This window comes from Ovis aries, chromosome 21 (genome assembly GCF_016772045.2).
Source record: "Ovis aries strain OAR_USU_Benz2616 breed Rambouillet chromosome 21, ARS-UI_Ramb_v3.0, whole genome shotgun sequence".
NCBI lineage: Eukaryota > Metazoa > Chordata > Mammalia > Artiodactyla > Bovidae > Ovis > Ovis aries.
In genome coordinates this window covers 18,199,517-18,215,218 of record NC_056074.1, presented here as the reverse complement: position 1 = coordinate 18,215,218, position 15,702 = coordinate 18,199,517, and the positions used below count along the sequence as shown (strand labels likewise).

The window sequence follows — 15,702 nt, the reverse complement described above, 5'->3', positions numbered from 1 at the left end:
AGTTAATTTATTTTTTATTGAAGGATAATTGCTTTAAAGAATTTTGCTGTTTTCTGTCAAACCTCAATATGAATCAGCCATAAAACAATAAATAAATACACCTGGGAATTTTGAGGGGGTTTTGTTGCTTGTTTGCTTGCTGCAGCTCTATTTTAAGTCAGGACTGTGACTTCTGACTCTCAAAGCAATGTAGCTCTGTTTCCCTATTATACTGTATAGTAGGAAACACCAGCAGACAAGACAAACAGGATCCATGACTGTTGAAATAGAAGAGAGAAACTAAACTCAATTCCTCCCTTGACACAAGGGGTAGGAGAAGCACTGGGGAGACCTAGTGGAAAGTGGGGATGTTAGTGAGGATTTTGGTAAAAAATGTGTTTAGGTTATCTGTCTTCCTAAGTAGCTCTTATCTAACTTGGGTTTCCACAGTCCTACAGAAACTGGGAGATAGGAGTTCCTTTTTTTTTTTAAAATAATAATATTTCAAAGGATGGCTCCCAGAACCTTGAGAAACACTTTCTTGTGTTTTAAAACTGGCAAGAGGCTGGGAAAAGTTTTACATCGCCAAGGAGAAGAGAAAGAATTTAAAGCTGCAAGTTTTCTAAAGTAAATGCTCCAAAAAAGGGGAAGGCTATGTCAGAAAGTAACCTGTCTAAAGTTTAGTTAAGCTAAAGAAATGGTTGAGCCCAGTGGTCACCATCAAGTGTATTATATTAAGTGTGATAATGTAATCAGTTTTGATGCAAGTAATGGAAAAATCATGTCAAAATGTCTTAGTTATAGTAAAGCCATTTTATACCTTCATAAACAGAAGTTCCAAAACAGTCAGTGTGTATCCCGGATTGGTTAACAGAGCAGCCTAAGGATGTCAGTTAGACTATTGATCTCTAACATTCTGCTCTGGTCTGACCGACATACTGGCTAAGTCCTTCTCATGCTCACAAAATTAGAACAAATTTTTCAGAACTTCTTAAAAGTGGTAACAGAATATTAAAGATAAACAGTCTCTTAATCAATTTCTAGGAAAGATCCCCTTAGGGATTGACTAGAATTTGATCACAATATCCTTCCTAATAGGCACCTAGAAGGATGAATCATATAATCTCTTGATTATCTTACATTATCAAGATTTACTCCTGAATTCCTTGAAAAAGAATGGATTTCAAATAAAAAAGGAAAAAAGTTTTCCTTTTTACAAGAAAGAACACAGAAATGATTATCGGGTAAATAACCAACAATGTGAAGAGAAGATACTAAAGAAAGTTATTAAGAGCTAAGACTCATTTATTGTGAGAATTGGGGAATAGATATTGATCAAAGATTCATAGTTTCACTTATGCAAGATGAATAGGTCCTAGAGATCTAACCCACTATACAATATAGTACATGTAATTAGTAATCCTGCATTAATATACTTAAAAGTGTGCAAAAGGATAAATCTTATGCTAAATATTCTTTTTAAAAAAAGAAAGGAAGAAACTTCTAGAGGTGATGATAAGATTAGGGCATTTAACTTATCAAAATATATACATTAAATACGTGCAGCATTTTTGTGTGTCAATCATAGCTCATAAGTATGTTTTTTTCTATTGAGTTGTCTGCATCTGTTTAATTGATGTAGAATATCATTATATATATTCTGTCAAGCCCTTTGATGATTGTATATACTCAAAATATCTTCATCCAATCTGTGGCTTGTTCTTTTTATGACATTTATAAAAATGAACTTAATGTTTACATAGTCCAGTATTTTGTGTTTCTATATATCAGTGCTTTTCTTGTATGTTTAAGAAACTTTTGTCTACATCCAAATTTTGAAGATATTCTATATTGTATTTTAAAAATGTTGGTTTGCTTTGTATTACCTACTTTTTTTCTTTTTTCATTACATTCTGAATTTTATTTATTTATTTTTTGTTTGGTTTTTTTTGTTTTTTTAGTTTTTTATTTTTTAAATTTTAAAATCTTTAATTCTTACATGCATTCCCAAACATGAACCCCCTCCCACCTCCCTCCCCATAACATCTTTCTGGGTCATCCCCATGCACCAGCCCCAAGCATGCTGCATCCTGCGTCAGACATAGACTGGCGATTCAATTCACATGATAGTATACATGTTAGAATGTCATTCTCCCAAATCATCCCACCCTCTCCCTCTCCCTCTGGAGTCCAAAAAGTCCGTTATACACATCTGTGTCTCTTTCCTGTCTTGCATACAGGGTCGTCATTGCCATCTTCCTAAATTCCATATATATGTGTTAGTATACTGTATTGGTGTTTTTCTTTCTGGCTTACTTCACTCTGTATAATCGGCTCCAGTTTCATCCATCTCATCAGAACTGATTCAAATGAATTCTTTTTAACGGCTGAGTAATATTCCATTGTGTATATGTACCACAGCTTTCTTATCCATTCATCTGCTGATGGACATCTAGGTTGTTTCCATGTCCTGGCTATTATAAACAGTGCTGCGATGAACATTGGGGTACATGTGTCTCTTTCAATTCTGGTTTCCTCAGTGTGTATGCCCAGAAGTGGGATTGCTGGGTCATAAGGTAGTTCTATTTGCAATTTTTTAAGGAATCTCCACACTGTTCTCCATAGTGGCTGTACTAGTTTGCTTGGTTTAGATTTATAGTTCCTTTGTTATTGATGTTTGCCTATGGCATTGTATTAGTTATATATGACTTATTAAACAGACTGCCACAAGGACTGCACAAATGTATTATCTTATAGTACCATAGGTTAGAAGTCTAAGTCTGATCTCACTGAAATGCAATATACAGCAGAGCCGCATTCCTTTCTGGAGGCTGCAGGGGAGAGACTCTCATCTTTTCCATCTTCTAAAGTCTAACCTCCTGTATTTGTTCATGACCCCCTTCCATATTCAAAGCCAACAAAGGCAAGTTGAATTCTCCCCATATTACATCACTTTGACCTCTTCTCTCCCTTCCTCCACTTTTTCTTTTTTTTAGTTTAATTTTTTTTCATTAAATGTTAATTTTTTTACAGAATTGTGTTGGTTTCTTCCAGACTCTTCCTCCACTTTTAAAGACCTTTGTGATGACATTAGGTCCATTCAGATACTATGGGGTAATCTATTTTAATGTCAGCTGATTAGTCACCTTAATTTCACCTGCAACCTTAATTCCCTTTTGCTAAATTAGGAAATATATTCACATTTTCTAGAGAAGAAACATGGACATCTTTGGGGGGCCATTTTCTGCCTCTCATAGGTTAAAAAAAATAGAGTTTAAGTTCCATGTTTTTCCCATGTTGGTATTGGATTGACCTGTTAGCACTTATTAAAAATTCACTGCATGGCTGTATGGAAAATTAAGTGTTTGATTCTTTCTCTTAACTTCTTTTCTGTTCCACTTGTCTATACTTGTGTTGAAATCCTGTCATCTTAATTATTTCTCTCTTTTTTAAAGTATTAACTATTTGTATCTGGTGGTTCTATAGCTAAGTTATTTTACTTAAAGGTGGCTTGGCTTATCTTGGTCTTTTGAATGATTAGAAATATTTTAGACTGACATTATCAGTTTCCAAACATTTCTAGGATTTTTATTTGTGCTAAATTAAATTTGGGAAAAAACTGACATCTTTGTAATATTTATATATTTAGATCTTCCTTCCATTTCTTCCGTAAAATTTTGTATTTTTCAGTGCAGAGTCTTCTAAGGTTTTGTGAGATTTATTCATAGCTGTTTGATCCTTTAGCATGTCATTTTAAAATGTATCATTGTTTTTCAAATTTCCTTTTTTGTTTGATATTGATACATGAAATGCAATAAATTTATCTATATTGACCTTTTATTCAGTTACCTGATTATATTCATCTATCAGTTTGAATAACTTCTCTATGTACAGCCAAAACCTTGCTCTGCTTTTAAGTTTACATTAACTTTGTAGGTATTTTAGTCCAGGAAGCATGAGAATCAAGCAAGTGTTATAACTGGACACCCAAGAAGACAATTGATTCTCTAATAATTTCAAGAAAAACTCTGCTGAATAGTCTGACTCTTATCAGCTTCCCTCTGCCCAGGTAGAGCCTGTATTCTCAGCCTCCTGTCAAAGCCCAGAATCAACGAACATTCCCCAGGAAAATCAGCCAGCAGAAGGTCAGCTGACCTCTCTGTTACATGTCCCTTTCCAGAACCTTAGCTCTTAGTATTTTAACTTAGTGTTTCAGTAGCTCTCTGATTCTTTTAAACAGAAGAGTCTTCTATTTTATCTGACCTCCCTGGTATTTTTTCTTGGCTGATCTCCGTCTGAACTTACAGGCATATTGTGTGTTGGATTTTATCAAATTATTATGTAAATATATTGAAAAGATTACAGAATTTTTTCTTCCTAAAACTACAGTCTTGTCCAACTCTTGCAACACCATGGACTGTAGCCTGCTAGGTTCCTCTGCCCATGGGATTCTCCAGGCAAGAATACTGGAGTGGGTTGCCATTTCCTTCTCCAGGGTATCTTCCCAACCCAGGAATTCAACACAGGTCTGCTGCATTGCAGGCAGATTCTTTACCGACTGGGCTGTGAGGGAATGACACTTCTTGGCCTTTTGGCTAAGATCAAGTGTAGTATTATAATAAAATATATTTTATTACCTTTATAAATTTCTGGGAAAGATTGAAGGCAAGAGAAGAAGAGGGCGGTAGAGGATGAGATGGTAGTTAGCATCATTGACTCAAAAGACATGAATTTAAGCAAACTCTGGGAAATAGTGAAAGACAGGGGAGCCTGAGGTGCTGTAGTCCATGGGCTCACAAAGAGTTAGACACCACTTAGTGACTTAACAACAAACCCACTTTGATTATTTTTAATAACATTTATCTTTATTATAATTTCTTACATTTATTGGTTATTTTATTACTTACTTTTATTTATTTTTTTAATTTTTTTATTTTTTAAATTTTATTATTTTTTTTTTTGCTTAAATCCACACATTTATTAGGTACATTGTTTGCCTTTCAAGTTCTCAATATCTTAAATATACCAAGTCTTTACCTCCAGTGATATTTATTGACATTTTTTTCTACACTCCAAAAACTTTCTATCACTGACCTGCTACACATTTCTTATGATATAGTTTGGAGTATTTTGTTAGGGCAGCACTTATTATCTTTAATTCTTACAGGCGTTCCCAAACATGAACCCCCCTCCCACCTCCCCTCCCCATAACATCTCTGTGGGTCATCCCTATGCACCAGCCCCAAGCATGCTGTATCCTACGTCAGACATAGACTGGCGATTCAATTCTTACATGATAGTATACATGTTAGAATGCCATTCTCCCAAATCATCCCACCCTCTCCCTCTCCATCTGAGTCCAAAAGTCCGTTATACACATCTGTGTCTTTTTTCCTGTCTTGCATACAGGGTCGTCATTGCCATCTTCCTAAGTTCCATATATATGTGTTAGTATACTGTATTGGTGTTTTTCTTTCTGGCTTACTTCACTCTGTATAATCGGCTCCAGTTTCATCCATCTCATCAGAACTGATTCAAATGAATTCTTTTTAACGGCTGAGTAATACTCCATTGTGTATATGTACCACAGCTTTCTTATCCATTCATCTGCTAATGGACATCTAGGTTGTTTCCATGTCCTGGCTATTATAAACAGTGCTGCGATGAACATTGGGGTACATGTGTCTCTTTCAATTCTGGTTTCCTCGGTGTGTATCCCCAGCAGTGGGATTGCTGGGTCTACGCATTCATTTGCAGATTTTTTACTGACAGGGCTCCATAGTGGCTGTACTAGTTTACATTCCCACCAACAGTGTAGGAGGGTTCCTTTTCTCCACACCCTCTCCAGCATTTATTGCTTGTAGATTTTTGGATCGCAGCCATTCTGACTGGTGTGAAGTGGTACCTCATTGTGGTTTTGATTTGCATTTCTCTAATAATGAGTGATGTTGAGCATCTTTTCATGTGTTTGTTAGCCATCCGTATGTCTTCTTTGGAGAAATGTCTATTTAGTTCTTTGGCCCATTTTTGATTGGGTCGTTTATTTTTCTGGAACAACAAACCCACTTTGATTATTTTTAATAACATTTATCTTTATTATAATTTTTTACATTTATTGGTTATTTTATTACTTACTTTTAAACTCAGAAGTTTAGTTTGCCAAGTTTTAGCCTTTGCTTAAAAACATAAATGTTCATACTTATAAATTTAGCTATAAGCACCATTTTAGGCATACTTCAAAATATTAAAATAGAATATTTTGTCTGCAGTGTTAAATATTTTTAGTATATATTTCAGTATCTATTTCAAATAATTCTTTCCTTTTGATCATAAGTTATTTGGAAGAGTGTTTATAATTTTAAAAACATATGAGTATTTAGGTATAATATTATTAATGAATTCAAATGTAATTAAATCATGGTTGAAAAAACATGACATAAACAATATAAACTCTCTAAGTTTATTGAAAATGGTTATGATCTAATATTGTCGATTGTTAGAAATATCCCTTTTATACTTGAAACAATATTCTAAATTTGGAATCCAAATTTCTGTATATATCCAGATAAACTTTGCAGATAATTGCTATTTAAATCTTCTATATCCTACTCTTTGTTATTCTTAGCTTTTGACTGATTCTTTCTCTCTAAAATACTTTCATTTTAAAATTTTGTTTGTGAGTTTATGTTCTTTAAATAAGGAAATTATGTAAATTTAAGATTTGTCTTTACACAGGAGGAGGAGATGACAGAGGATGAGATGGTTGGATGGCATCACCAACTCGATGGACATGAGTTTGAGCAAGTTCCAAGAGTTGGTGATGGACAGGAAAGCCTGGTGTGCTGCAGTCTATAGGGTTACAAAAAATTGGACACAGATGAGCAACTGAACTGAACTGAAGATTTGTCCAGATGATTTGTTTTTTCTCACAGGCTTTAGACTGGTTTTGCCAGAAATTTTTAAACAGGTAACGTAGCCTGAGATTTTCAGTTAAATTCTTCGTGTGAGATTTCGCATTCTTTTTCTCTACAGCAAATTACCTTTAAACAACAAATATTGATTATGATTTATCATCATGTGTTAGTTACTCAGTTGTGTCCAACTCTGTGACCCTGTGGACTGTGTAGCCCGCTAGACTCCTCTGTCCTTAGAATTCTTTAGACAAGGATACTGGAATGGGTAGCCATTCCTTTCTCCAGAGGATCTTCCTGACCCAGGGATTGAACCCAGGTTTGCTGTATTGCAGGCAGATTCTTTCTTTACCCTCAGAACCACTAGGGAGACCCAACAAATTACCTTTAAACAACAAATATTTATTATAATGTATCACCAAAACATTTGTACATTTTGAGATACCTGGTCTCTACTGTGGGTCAGGGATTCAAGAGTAACTTAGCTAGATGGTTTTGGCTCAAGATTTCAAAGCCTTGGTCAAACGTTAGTCATCTGGAAACTTTAGTGGGACTGAAGGATCCTCTTTCAATATTGTTCACTCATATGGTTATTGGCAGAAGGCCTTAAGTCCTTCTTGTTACTAGCAGATGTTTTAGTTGTTTCCACATGAAGCTTTCCTTAAGGCTGTTTTAAGTATCCAGAGAACAGGGCAGGGGTTCTCCCATAGTGAATGACTCAAAAGAGAGAACAGAGAGGAAGCTACACTTCCTTTTTAAGACGCAGTCTCAAATGTCACAAAGTGTATGTCTGCCATATTCTGCCTCTTATGAATGAGTCAATAAGTCCAATCCACATGCAAGGAAGGAAAATCATTTCCTATTTCTAAAGGAAAAAGTATACCATAATTTGTGTATTTTAAAACCACCACAGTAATTTTTATAGAATTTGCATGAAATGTAAATTCAATACTGGTGACTAATTAGGGAAAGTTTTGTTTAATATATCTTAGGGAAATAACTTTTTTTTCTTACTCAGCTTCAGGGCTCAGACGATTTATCTGTTTCTCCCTCTTTAGAATTGTATTTTGTTAGTTTGCTCTTTTCATTGAGACTTTCAAGGGTAAAGCTATATAAGGGGATGTTAGTTTCAAATCTCCTTTATATAAGCCCAAGGCAATGACCCCTTATCTCCACATAACCATTAAATGAAGTCATTTGGTCACTAAGATTGCCAATAGCTTAAAGCTCTCCAGTGCACTCTCACTCTGTGGGGTAGCCTCTGATTTCCCTTGCTTTCTTGCAAACACAACCATAAATTTAGAAATACATTTACTATATATCATCTTGAACGCTTAGCATTTTTGTTGTCAGAGGTTTTACAGGATAACCACTCTACTTCTAGAAATGGAAGTCTCTGAGAAGAGATTTATAGTGCAGACATTGACTAAATTTCCATTGAAGCACTAGGTACCACAGATACACAGAAAACATTTGACTACCTTTTGGCCATACTTTTCACTGATCAGTTCCATCTTTTCAAAATTATCTCTCTTCTTCTATTAATTCTCCTACCTTTGATGACTCATTTAATTCTTTGGTAGTTTCATACTTTCTGAAGGTGGCTGAGAATCAAGCCCTTGTTATCCCACTTTGTATCCACAAAGCGTTTCAAGTAATTATTTTTACCAAATCTTGTTCCCTTTTAAGAGAAATTCTTGCTAAAGCTATTAATGTCATATTTATATAAGCTTGAATTTTAGCTAGCTATCAATCTGTCTTTCTAGTTTCTATCTTTCTGGTGATAAAATTTTGATCACCATTCAGCAAAATAATTTTAATTTGTCCGTATTTATTGGTTGTGGTGGTTTAGTCACTCAGTCGTGTCTAACTCTTTGCGACCCCATAAACTGTAGCCCTCTGGGCTCCTCTGTCCATGGGATTTCCTAGGCAAGAATACTGGAGTGCATGGCCATTTCCTTCTCCAGGGGATCTTTCCGACCCAGAGATCAAACCCATGTCTTCTGCACTGGCAGGCAGAGTCTGTACTGCTGACCCAAAAGGGAAGTCCTGTTACACTTATTAGATTCTTAATATTCACAAAGCACTAAGTGATGCACTATAGAAGAAAAAAAATATGAAAAGTAGTCTAGTTCTATTTTCACAGAGCTAAAATCATAAACATTAAAAGAAAACCACTATTGGTGACAAAATGCACTGTAATATATAGTCAAAATGAATGCTTTAGGGAATAAGAATGAAAATCAGGATCATTTATATGTGTGTGTGTTTGTGTATGTGTATATATATATATATATATATATGTATGTATATTAGAGGAGGAAAGGGAAAATTAATAGAGAATTTAGAGACAGACTTTGAATTAGGTCTTGAATGATGAAAGGAAGTTCTTTAGTTGAAACTGAAGCTGGTGGTGGAGAGCAGGATATTGTGAGAAGTGAGGCAAAGGAAAAGACAATGAGGAAGACAGAGGGAGAGTCTCAGGAAGAAGATGAATAACAGCGAGCGCATGGAGACATGTGCGCTTAACGAACATTCAGGTGACAATACATGTTGAACTGTCCAAAATATAGGCTGCACAGTGGCAGGATTGAGCAATGACACAGAATGGTAGAAAAGGTTGAAATCTCATAGGGCTCTGAACAGCATGGTTGTGGATTTAGCACTTTATCCCATGGACAGTGGAATATACATAAGGTGGTAGGAGATATGAGAATTTATGTGGTAAAGCCTTGAAATGCTAAACTATTCAGAACCTTTGTTAAATGTATGCATATTAGGGATTGGGCTTCCCAGACCAAAGTCACATTTTGACCAGTTACATTTGCTTCAGAATAAATTTTCCTTGTTTTGTTTATTTTTGTCACTTGTTGTTGACTGTTGTTAATACACCTGTACTGCTTTATGGATGCACAAAGTGTTAATATTTAACTTCTTTGAGTCTGTTTCCTCATGTGTCAAAAAAAGAAAAAAAGAGTAGAGAAGGAATAGCAGTTATATCTACTTCATGTGGCTATTGTAAATCTAAGGTGACATAATGTGAAAGAACAAAGTTGGCACTGCATAATTTAAAACCAACCCTTTATTACAAAGTAAACATTTGATGAATGGTTTACTTAAACTGTCATGAATTGGGCCCAAAAATAAATCTTTTTTTTAAAATAGCATGGGTCTCTGTGATTGCTACCACCCCTACCAGGCTTAAGATAGTTTATAACAACATGACTCATTATAGAAGTTATTTTAGGCTGGATCCACATATTTCAGAGAAGAAATGATTCTATCAAATAAAATTGACACTGAGTCATATAAATCAAGATAATTTTAGTAAACACCTGCAGAATCCTTGGCCAAATATAATTTATGAGTCTGTATTCCAATCATGTTTATGTTTTGTGAGCTTGTTTCCCTGGCCTTTGTTCATTAGATCAAGCAAAGACTCTGAGTTTCACTTTATCAGTAAGTTTTTCTCTTTAGAGGATATAAACTAAAAGACCCAGAAAAAAAGACAGTTATGTGTTGAGACACTCACCAAAAAAAAAAAAAAAAAATCTCTCTAGAAAGATGTACCAAAAGAAAAAAACAGAAGCCCAAATCTGTTTTATCTCCCATCACCCTGAGTACTAGTTGCTAAGTATTTATTTACTTGAACTTCTTAAAATTCAATTCATAGAAATGTTATTTTCTATTAAATAAACTCTTAAAAAATCTGGAAGTTTGATTGCTAAACTGAGCATATTTGAGATTTCTCTCAGCATGAATTTCTCTCAGTTATGAATCACTTACTAGGTTTCAGGAGTTTTCCAACCTCATGATAAAGTATCTGAAATATGATGCCTTAAACATATATCTCTCTGTGAGATAATGAATTCCTGTGAGCTATAAAATTGAATATGGAAAATATCCTCTGAGTGACTTCTCTGATTATCAGTTTCCCTTGTAATTCTATCCTTCTTAGACACAGCAGGCTAACTTGACTAAGCAAAGAAGTCAATATTCAGTGGATAAGAGGTAGTCTTATGACTCTATAGTTTTCCCCATGCCATGTAATACTCATCTTTTAGGGAACCATGAGTTAAAACTCATACTTAAACTTGTAGTTGCTGTAGAGACCACATAGAAGGGAGAAACCAGCTTCTCCTTAGGATCACTGTCATCCAAGGAGAACTTGAACTCTGAACCTTACGTCCAACTGGTCTCAGTTTTTCTTTGCCACTTACCGATACTGAAACGTTGAGTAAGATATGTGAATTCTCTGTGACTCAGATTTTTCACCTTCTAATGAAAACAAGGGCAGAACACTTGGCCTTTTTTTTTTTTTTTCACAGTTGTATCTTCAGCACCTAGAATAGTATCTGATGCATAAGACTTCAATAATAATGAATGAATAATGGACTATGTTAGGCTTAGTTTTAGGTTCAAATGAAGCAATGTGTATAAGTTATCTTCTATCTGTAAAGTTTTGTCAAGTAAAAGGAAAAACCTACAAATTGTAAGTGCAAAGCACGACCCCCAAAAAATGACACCCGTTATAAATGGATAACATATCAAAACTGTAGCCTAGATAGCAGTAAATCTGCCTTTAGAATTGTAGAGGTCTTTAGACACAAGGTTTTTAAATCTGATATGCTTCTTCTAAATGTGTTTTCACTCAATATTGTTTTTGTTCTATCAGACAAAATTCTTCCTAATGTAAGGTAGTTGGCTGCCTAATTCCAGGCTCATATCCTTAAAGATGCATGATCCAAAAGGAGAAAAGCTGTTTTGTTTTCTTTTTCCCTCCCAGCTTCAATTTTTAAAAAATGCTAGGGAACTGTTCTAATTGGGATGGGGAGGCACATTCCTATTATTTTAGGGAGGACAAACGTTCTTTGCAGAAAACAAAATAGCCATTAAAAATCACTTAAAATAATGCTTTACACATGCTAAATGTGTAATGCTTTCTGGATAATATTACTATTGTTTACCATTTGGAAATGGGAGTCAGAAAAATCTCAGTTTTAATCCCGTCATTTTAGAAAAGTGACTTCTGGAAATTGATATATCCCTCTGATTATCACATTCTTTAGTATAGATGGCAACAGTAGTTCACTGGGCTTTTGCTTTGATAAAATAAGATAAAATTTGGTTCTAGCATTTACCATGGTGCCCGGCCCATGGTTAATTGTCCATAATCCTGGTTCACTCATCTGTTCTCTCTATACAATTCTAGTGTTTTCACCCCAAGTCTGACATTACCTGTGAGGCCTCAGAAACTCACTAAACCTCTCTCTATCTTAATGTCCCCATCTAGTACTTACCTGTCAAACTTGATGACTAATTCCTTCCAAATAGAATTGTTTGAAGATGAAATGAAAGAGTATAAACGATAATGCTTTGAAAAGTTACATTTAATATTCAGACAAAGGATTATAATAGATGAAAAAAATTTTTCACCATCTCAGTTTTAGAAACCTAATAATAACTCAGATACTGACTAAAAAACACATTGTAATATCATGTAACTTGATACTATCTAGTTATAACTGAGGTAAACAACAGGTTTCAATATTATTATATAAATTTTTGATGCTTCATAAATGAGTGGTTTTCATGATTAAAGCTATTTGGTGAGAAATAAAAGTGACTAGAAATAAGTTTGAAAAGAGAGAAAATGAAAATATTAGTCTCTCTATTGTATATGACTCCCCCTCCATGAAGAATACTGGAGCCAGTAGCCATTCCCTGGGATCCTTCCCACCCAGGGATCAAACCTGGGTTTTCTACATTGCAGGCAGATTCTTTACTGTCTGAGCCACCAGGGAAGCCCAGAAATAAGTATACATTAAGTATAATAAGTATACATTAGAGAAAACATACAGATGATACTTCTGCTCTCCTCAAGGAAACCTCTCCTGAAACTGAGGAGTGTTAGCAAGCTTTCAAGTCTAGCCAAGCTCTTCATTTATTTAGAAATCTATTTACATGATAGGTTCTTAACATCTTTCTTTTTTTAAATATTATTCATACATCTTTGAAGAACTTCAGTCTGTACTCATCATACTGAGAAATAATCTCCTGTGGCATGAAAAGAACCTAGCTGTCACAATGGGGAGTCTCTAGAGATGAATTAATTAAATAGTAGTGGGAGGTAGGTGAGAAAACACGATGTTTTGTTTTGTTTTGTTTTGTTTTGGTCAAAAGGAAGCTTCTTCCAATTATACCCACAGGAACTAATACTTGTAAAGCCTGTAAAATTCTTAAAGTAAAATGATCAAGACCATATGTCATGATGAAGTGTTATTAAGTGAGACTGTCAGAGAAGCTCTGGGATTTTGAGAATTTTCTGGAAGGCGAATGATCTGTTGAAGGACTCATTTGATGAGCAGTGAGACTTTGAAAAGGAAGTGGTATGTGATACCAGAATTTTATTGCCTAACTTGGTGAATCTGGGGTGAAAAATGAACTGTCTACTTTGAATATTCTGAATGACTGATCTGGGGATATATTCTGCCAGTCAGTCATGCATGCCCACTGATCCACTGCCCCAACCCACATGCCATATGCACCCCTCTTTCTGCGTTTTGTTAGTTGTGTTATTCTACGGGAAATCCATTTCATCTCTACTCCTCCCCCTTTTTTAAGTGACTTATCCTTCAAGACTTTATGCAGTTTTCCCACTTCCTGTGAGTCATCAAAGGACAGAAAGTATCTACAAAAGTCACACAAATTCATTCTTTGCATTTCTTTTGCATTTATTTGACAACTTTCTTAGTCCTGTGTGGTTCATGATAGTTTTACTGCTGTTTATCTTTTAAATTAAGGTTTTAATTTTGAGACACTTGTGCATTCACATTCGGTTAAAATAATACAGAGAAATCCTGTGACCATTTATCTAATATTTTCCAAAGGTAACATTCTGTAAAAACTGTAGCATAATATCAAAACTCAAATACTGACATTGATACAGTCATGACTCAGAGATCTATCACCACAAAAATCTCTCATGTTTTCCTGTGTTAGTCATGCCCACTTTCCCCCTACAACTGATCCCCTACTTAACTTCCAGGAACCACTTAACTGTTTTCCATTTCTATAACTTTGTCATTTCAGGAATGTTTTATTAATAGTTTCATATATAATCTTCTGGGATTTGCTTTTTTAACTCAATAATTTTTTTGAGATTCACCCAAGTTGTTGTTTTGCATGGATAATTTGTTTCTTTATATTATTTCATGATATAGGTCTACCATAGTTTGTTTAATCATTCATCCATTGAAGAATATCTGGATTCTTACCAGTTTGGGGCTATTTGAATAAAGTTTCTTTAAACATTTGCATGCAGGTTTTCATAAGGACACAAGTCTTTATTTTATTTATCTGTGATAAATGCCCAGGTGTACATTTTCTGAGTTGTATGTTAGTTGCATATTTAGTTTTTGTTTCCATTTAACAATTGCCAAACTGTTTTTCAAAATGACAATACCATTTGACATTCTTGCCAGCAATGTACAAGTGATCAGTTTCTCTACATCCTGCTAGCATTTGATTTTTGCCAATTTCTAAAAATTTTCATCATTCTAATAGAATGTAGTAATATATTACTACATATATTACTAAATATAATTATGTTTTCATTTGAATTTCTCTAATGACTACTCATGCTGGACATTTTTTCATATGCTTATTTACTGTTTAACTTTGTGGGTGAAATGTCTCTTCCTGTTTTTTTTTTCCATTTCTGATTCTTTTATTTATTTACTTTTTTATTGTAGAGTTTTGAGAGTTCTTTCAATTTTTAGTACTTGTCATTTGTGGTGTACATAGTTTGCAAATATTTTCCTGTGGTCTGTGGCTCGTCTTTTCATTATTTTTGCAGGGAATTTTACAGAGAAATAATTATATTATAAATATTAAATAAAGTCCTTCTCATCAATTTGTTTCTTTTATAAATAACATACTATTGATGTAAAGGCTGAGAACTTAGCCTATCACTAAATCCTGAAGATTTCATCCTATATTTTCCCCAAAAGTTTTATAGATTATATTTTTAAGTGGAGAGCATTCTATACCTGCTAGTGGGGATATATCTCCTGGCTTCCTGTTTGATCCTCTCTGACACTGCAGTGGTGAGATGTTTTGGAAACCTCCTAGTGAGCGGGTAAGACTAAAAAGAAAGTCTAGGCTGCCTATTCAGTCCTTTCTAGGAAGGGTGGTGGTGAGCCACCTTTTTTTTGTGTGTGTGTGGTATTCAACTGGATTAGAGAAGTTATTGTCCAAACATTTTCTCTCTTGCTAGACTGACTCTTTCCTGATCTTGGCTAGAAAGAGCATCCTTCTATTAGGCTATTTTTTGCGTGTGACTATTGGTATTTTTGCATTGCCAGCTTCCTCACCTCCAAGTGTAGGATATTTGAGGCAAAAAAAAGTATTCAGTGCACTCTCCAATCTTTGTTACTTGTGTCACAATTTCCCACCCTGTCTTCTCTCCACTTTTTGTGGTCTTCTTATATTGTTTTACATATAACTTCCAGTTTGGGGGGCTTCTCTTGTGGCTCAGATGGTAAAGAATCTCCCTCTAATACAGGAGACCCAGATTTGATCCCTGGGTCAGGAAGATGCCCTGGAGAAGGAAATGGCAACACACTCCAGTGTTCTTACCTGGAGAATTCCATGGATAGAGGAGCCTGGTGAGGCTTACCGTCATGGGATCACAAAGAGTTTAACACAACTGAGCAACAAACACTTTCCAGGGTTTTTAGTTGTACTTGGTAGGAGTAATAGAATAAATGTATATCTTTTTCCAGGATCTTTCAATGGTGGTTTAAACTTT

At 34.8% G+C, this 15,702-nt stretch overlaps 1 pseudogene; it reads left to right on the top strand.

Moving 5' to 3' along the window:
• The first annotated feature begins 4,554 nt into the window (after positions 1-4,554).
• Positions 4,555-4,621, top strand: LOC114110176 (U2 spliceosomal RNA; annotated as a pseudogene).
• The last annotated feature ends 11,081 nt before the right edge of the window (positions 4,622-15,702 follow it).